At 38.7% G+C, this 7,352-nt stretch overlaps 1 long non-coding RNA gene across 1 annotated transcript; it reads left to right on the plus strand.

The window, feature by feature from the left end:
* Positions 1 to 2,894: 2,894 nt before the first annotated feature.
* On the plus strand, positions 2,895 to 3,553 carry LOC120963787 (uncharacterized). Its single transcript, XR_005755502.3, has 2 exons — positions 2,895 to 3,083; positions 3,199 to 3,553. It is a non-coding gene; the product is annotated as an uncharacterized lncRNA (long non-coding RNA).
* The last annotated feature ends 3,799 nt before the right edge of the window (positions 3,554 to 7,352 follow it).

The following is a 7,352-nucleotide window of genomic DNA, read 5'->3' on the forward strand; positions in this document are numbered from 1 at the left end:
ATTTATAAGCCCTTTATGTGGCGTCGCTCAGACGCCCGACTGCGGCATGTTTGTCATTTATTTATTATTTATAAGCCCTTTATGTGGCGTCGCGCAGACGCCCGACTGCGGCATGTTTGTCATTTATTTAATTATTCTTTATAAGCCCTTTATGTGGTGTCGCTCAGACGCCCGACTGCGGCATGCTTGTTATTTAATTATTCTTATAAGCCTTTTTTGTGGTGTCGCTCAGACGCCCGACTGCGGCATTGTTAATTTATTTGCACTCTCTCGAGGAGCCATTTCAGACACTCGATCAGTGCATCCTATTTTCTACTCCCGTATGGCATGTTCATATTTTACCTGCATGCGTGCATCACGGATTTCGTTTATTTCGTGACAGACGTTATGATCATAGAATATTTTGGAGCATGATTATCCCTTATTATATTATACCCGTGCTCTTAATGTTTGCGAGTACATTCAAACGTACTCACTGGCTTGTCCCTGGCTATTGTCTTGGCCAGATTTCGTGCTTGGAGAGAGCATTGCGAAGACAGCCCCGGAACCTACGCAATGATGAGAGCAGCCTCGCGGAGATAGGAGTTATCCTGGTCAGTTGTTCTTGTGGGAAATGGAGTCCCATAGACGCAGATGAACCACAAATCGCTTCCGCCATCAACCACTAGAAACCAAGTGTTGTACTCATAGGCCACAATGGTCTTGTACTACATATTTTGTACTTTGCTTGGAATTCTTGTATCAAGTTGGTGCCTCATCAGCTAACAGTAATCCTAGGGCTGGTGAGCAAAAAGGCCATTTTTTGGGAAATTAATATCCCGAAAATCCGGTCCTGCCACTTACATCAAATTTCCTGTTGCAGGTCATTTTTTCAGTTGAGTGCAACAAATCTCTATTGTTAATAGGGGAGTTGGTAGTCCGTTACACATGGTTTATTTCCACCTCCACCTCCCACCACCACCCCTCCACGCTGGTTTTTTCACCCTCCCACTAAAAATCGAATCGATTAGTCCGACACTCCTTTTGTTTTTTTTGTGCTTGCTTTCATAGGTGCCAATTCAATTCAATCACGTAAATATTTTGTGATTAAGAATTTAGAATTACACCATATATGTGAGATTATCTTCCTCAAAGACAAATAGAAGGACATCAATTAGAGAGCAAATTAATTGCATGCCTATATTAGATAGAACATCAATTACGCGTCAATTTTGTGATTGCATTGATGTTATATATGGTATGATATTAATTGTAGGCTAAACATGTCGAGAGCTTATGGATCAGTCTAGGTCATTGGATAGATACTGTTCGATGACCGATATTAAATGGATATGCCTTTTGGGTCTTTTTATATCGAGAGAGGAAATTAATTCCATGCCTGTATGTGCATTCTTATGTTAGCCGTGGCGATGCACGGAAATTTAGCAAGTTCTCATAGGTTAACTCTAAAATGTTGATTTTAATGATAGTTCTTTGGATTTTCTTATAGTCCAGTAAACCAAATTCTAATAGGTTCCCTTAAAATATACTCCCTCCGTCCCAAAATTCTTGTCTTAGATTTGTCTAAATACGGATGTCTCAAGTCACGTTTTAGTATTAGATACATCCGTATCTAGACAAATTTAAGACAAAAATTTTGGGACGGAGGGAATAGCTTTTACCAATAGTTTTCTATATTTCACTCTCTTTTCTCTCTTGTGCTTTGTATTGCCAAATTTGCTCGATATATATTGAGTTCAATAAATATCCTACAACGGGTGAGGCGCGGCAGCATGCCTCGCACTACCTACTAGTTAAGCGAAGAACTCATCCTTATTTAGGGCCAGTTCTTTCGACTCGATTCTGAAGAATCACTGCCTGGAAAATCACAATTGCAAAAGAACTCATCTCTTCTCTAGGAATCGTCTAGAATCACCCACAATCGGCAGTGTATTTCATAATCGTGCAAACTTGACGATTCTGGCGATTCCCTCAAAACAAAACAAAACTTAACTTGTACTATTTAGCACTATATAATATTTCCAACTTTGGTTCTAAATTGTAATAGTAAGCAATTTATGATTTTGCAACTTGCTTTATATTGTAATATTATATGCTTTATGAGATTTGCAACTCGTTTTCGTGTTCATAATAACCAAGTGTTACCAATTCATCACACACTTCGGTCTAGGGGCGTTACAGACATTTCAGCACACAACTCATACAACAATCACAGGCTAGAATCATAGAAAAGAACTGGGCAGACGATTCTATGGGCAGTTTCCCATAATCAGATTATGGAGAATCATGAGGCTAAAAGAACTGGCCCTTAGTTGCCATGGAAGCAATTTGACGGAAACAAATAAAGAATTTTTTAGAATCCGAAACAAAAAGGTTAACTGGATGAAGAAAATCAAAATTTTGGATTCAAGACGGTTCGTTCACACTGCCATTCCATTTCGGAAGTAAGGACTCCCACGCTTGAAATCTGTGTAGCAACTCCGCTATATGTACGACAGATCTCATCCGACAGATGTATGATATGCGTTGGTTTGAGGAAGAAGTTGTTTGAAAACAAACTAATCATATAACTGATGCAAAATCCTGCATGCTAGCTGTCTCACAAACTGCACGCTTGACTGGAGCATTGCACGCTCCTGGTGAAAGCAATCATATTTTCGGCCTAGATGTAGTCCGATGGGAAGCAACCGATCCCTAGAATCGCCCTATGCCATCAGCGTTAACCACCCCAAATCTTTATTAATTAATACCAATAAGAGGAAGGTTATTATCAGCTCTATCTTCTCTAAAATACCACGTGATATGCAGTAAGCAATAAAACAAAACCAAAAGGTTGATATCAAAATATTTCCTAAATTGCATATCCAGGATATATTTCCATACTACGGATAACACTTGTGCTTCTCTATAAATCCACACTCTGAACTCGTAGACCGTGCATTGCTTCCTCTCATACAACCTATAGCTACTAGACCTGATATTAAGCCCAAAGCTAGTGTTCTGTACTTCCTCTCTTTGGCCGATCATGGCTTTCAAGATCACCGTCCTGGTATTGGTATTGGCGCTGCTCCTTACGTCTTTCGGTACGATTCTTCAAGATCTAAATTTGTTGTTTCGGTACGTCTTTCGGTATGTTATATAGTACCTCTTATCTTGTAACAACCCCCCCCCCCCCCCCCCCCCTCTTCCCGCATATAGATGTTGGTGCAAGCAGGGAATTGCATTGGGAGGCGCCCCCAGCCAGAATTCGGGCCTGCGGCAGCCAAGTCTGTGCCGAGACATGCGTCGATAATGGCTATTGTGGCGGGATTTGTGACGAATCTATCTGCAAGTGCGTCCTCTGCAAATCACTCCACGCCGGCGCTGAAAACAGAGAATCCTAATCTAAGGTGGATCAATAAACAAATAATCGATCCTCTCTTTCTCTTATTCTCCGAGACAATATTGTTCTTTGTCTCTTTTTAGCAGATTATTATTCGAGGAGATCTGATGTTTTTATTGTCGTGAGATTACATTGTCTCGGTGTATTAATCATGATCGTTGATTGTCCGAATCGGAGTTTGTGTGTATCAGATATGTACGAGTATGAAGCTAGTGGCTAACATAAAATACACACCAATAATATCAGGTAACCAGGTTTTGATCCAATGATCGGACAAAATAATCAAATCTATATTATTACCTACTCCCTCTATTCCAATGAATAAGGCGCACACGCGTCCCAAAACTAACTTTGACAAAAACTAGACTGACCAAATGTATCTTATATGTCATAAAAGTTATGCTGCTGAATTCAAATCCGAAAGAACTTTTCATTGGTATATTTTTTCAGTCACAAAAATATATATTATTGATGATTTACGGTCAAAGTGTCTGGGGCACCTTGTTCTGGATCTACCTAATTAATTAATTACCTACCTAAATTACATCAATAATATATATATTTTTCATTGGTATATTATTTCAGTCACAAAAATATATATTATTGATGTAATTACCTACCTAATTATTTAATTGCCTACCAAATTACATCAATAATATATATTTTTGTGACTGAAAAAAATATACCCCATCAATAATATACCTACCGAGTAACAAATCATACCATTAATGATATTAATTTATTGATTGTTAATTATGGTTGCAAGTAATTTGATTCATTTAAATAAGAATTTTTCACACGGAAACAATTTTAAAACCGAGCCATTAATGCAATTAATTCATTAGACATACATTTAATTAGCCCTGTAGATAATTGGAGGTAGAATATTATTCCAATTTGGTAGGCAATTAATTAATTAGGTAGGTAATTAATTCGGCCTTCTGACAATTAGGCATGTAGTTAATTTATCCCGCAATTACAATTTGAAAGCGTTCGTTGGTGAGGATGGCCAGCAGGCTCTCACCGACTGTCAGTGGGCCTTCAGCGACATCACCGACCAGTGCTTTCGAATGTGGACAATGACCACCACGTGCTTTCCATGTGGGCGACCAAGCGGTCGGTAAGATGGATGATTACAATGCTCTGTAGGACGTCCATGCGCTCACAGTTGCCAAACATTCGCAGGTGACGTCAATAGGTGCTCGAGGAAAACCAAGCACTCAGAATAAAAAGTTTTGACCACCACTTCGAAGATGACGGTGAAAATAGTTTAGAAACCGAATGCCAAAAAAATAATCAAGCCATTAATGCAATTAATTATCAGATTGTTAATTATTTATGCAATTAATTATGTCCATTTCAAAAGGATTTCTTTACCACTTTGAATACTAAGTTACTAATGAAATTAATTAATTACGCTGATAATTAATTAAGCATGTAGATAATTAGAAATAGGAATCTCTACTCCTAAAGGGGGAGTTGGTAGCTTCTCATCACTGGTTTATTTTTATCTCATTTTTTACGCCTCACCTCTCATCACTCCCTACCACAGAATTTTCTTTCTCCAATTAAAAATCCACATCCCATTAAAGGGGGAGATATGGTTTTGTGCTTACTTTGGTAGGTGCTGAGTCAGAAATAATAGATAAATAAGGATTCAGAAATCATACCATACATCTGAGATCACCTCCCTAGAAGAGAGACAAAAGATTTTTCTCGATAACCTTCCAAAAAACAGATATTCCTCAATAACAGATGGCTAATACCGCATTATGTCATTTATTATTAACATTATCTCTATTATTAATTGACAATCATAAGTTTCCTAACAAAATTAAAAAAATCTTATGGGAGTAAGCATCCGCGCGCCCCTGTGGCGGGACGCCGTGCCCGGGCCTGACGCCGATGCATGGCGTCGAGGATTGCCATGGCGGGAGCATGGCGTCGAGGATGGCCTTGGAGGTAGGCGGGTCATCAGACCGCCACGTACATGTGTTTGTGGACGCGGTCATATTATATTTCTTGTCAGTCATACAGATAGCCCGCCAGGATATTTTCTCAAATCAACTATACCATTCAAATGTCAAGAAATTTGAAGTAGGGATTTTTTCCCAATTAGCCAAATATTTAATTGATTTGATTGGCAGCTAATTAGGCATGCATAGAGTTAGATAGACAGTTAGTCGAGCTGAATCATTTTGAAATCACTCATGGACAAGGACGGTCAACAGGCTCTCAGCATTCCCGAGCACCATAGACAACGGCCACCATATGCGCTCGCGACATGGGCAACCAAGCATTCACCAAGATGTATGACGACCATGCTCTGCAGTATGTCCACACGCTGATGGTTGCTGAAACATTTGCGGGTGAGGACAACACGACACTCCAATGGCCAGGTGGTTCATTCTGTGTAGAAAGAAAGAGTATTCCAAGAATAAGAAGGAAAAAAGAATTAAAGCGGCCAAATGATCCGTTGTGTTGGAGAAGAAAAGAATGTTCTAGAAAATAAAGCGAAAAAAGAGAGTATTCTATAAAAAAAGTAGGATCAAGAACTAAAACTGGCGCGGAAGGAGGAAGAAGAAGATGAGACGTCACTGACAAACACACTGATGTTGATTGGTGCTGGTTGGCACCAACGAAGATTGACGAAGAGGTTAGGAATAAAAGATGTAGGGAAGGACGACGAAGAGAAGAACGATAAGTACTTCTAGCAATGAATGTTGTGTAGGCTAGAGGTGGAGCTTATTGGAGATGAGGAATATGTTCAAGTTGCCACTCGCTTTACAAGTAGGTCTTAATTTGTATAGTTGAATGGACTTTGAGAATTATCTCTGTAGTTATATGTTGTTTTGTGTTGATAGTATATGTTAGCTCTACCCGCTCTATTATATTGTAAATATAAAAAGTTTCATACATGTTGCAACACACGGCGAAGATGAGGTGAACATCATCTGGTTCTAAAGGTGAGGGCTCAAGTGAGAAATGTCCCGGTATGATGAAAAAACGAGTAGGAAATGGAGGGTCCGATAAGAAACAAAGGAAGGGTGCGCCGTGGAGTGGGGTTTTTGCTGTTGGGTCTGCGTGTTGGAAATAACATGGAGAATAGTCTAGACATCCATATTTCTCCCCATATATGATATGGATTTGGGGAGCCTGGACTATCCAGACGGTTGAATTCTGTGAGCCTACTGGGAACTCGTCTAATGTCGGGACACGCCCGAACGTATGAGCGAGAAATGAGCTTAGACCTTGAAGACAACCCTAACTATATATATGCATTATAGCCCATAGCAACGCATGGGCATTCTACTAGTCAGATTAGTTTCCAAAAGAATCGCATACTACTCCCTCCATCCAAATTACTTGTCGCAGTAATGGTTGTATCTAGACATATTTTTAGTTTTAGATACATCAATTTTATACATTTCTGAGGTAAATAATTCGGGATGGAGGGAGTATTGTTTACTCATGCACTAGTACTTCCATGACCATTATTTGGAGATTAGTTTCCAAGAAAATGGTATTGACTCTTTAATAAACAATTTCTTTCCTTAAACAATTCTACTAATCTCGTTAAAAATAGTCTGAACACCCATACTTGTGTACGTATATACCCAATGATTTGTTTTAGATTTTATATGATACCTACATAGTCCAAGATACTTTTAAGTGCATACTCAAGTCCCCGTAAAAAAAACAGTACATAATCAAGATATTTCTCTGTATGTACATACCTTGATGTGAAATTTATGGGTATACACCCATAAATGTCACTACCTTTTAATAAGTGGATACATGGACGATCTATGAACATCTATACAACATACCTGATAGAGATGTAACTGAGGTATGATACTCTAGGAATATAATAACAAAATTATACTGAGGAAAAAGACTATAGCCATACATACCTTAGTGTTTTCAAATTTTATAATAATTTAGATCAGTCCTATTGTATAATTGTTAT

Source organism: Aegilops tauschii, chromosome 5 (assembly GCF_002575655.3).
Source record: "Aegilops tauschii subsp. strangulata cultivar AL8/78 chromosome 5, Aet v6.0, whole genome shotgun sequence".
Classification (NCBI taxonomy): Eukaryota; Viridiplantae; Streptophyta; class Magnoliopsida; order Poales; family Poaceae; genus Aegilops; species Aegilops tauschii.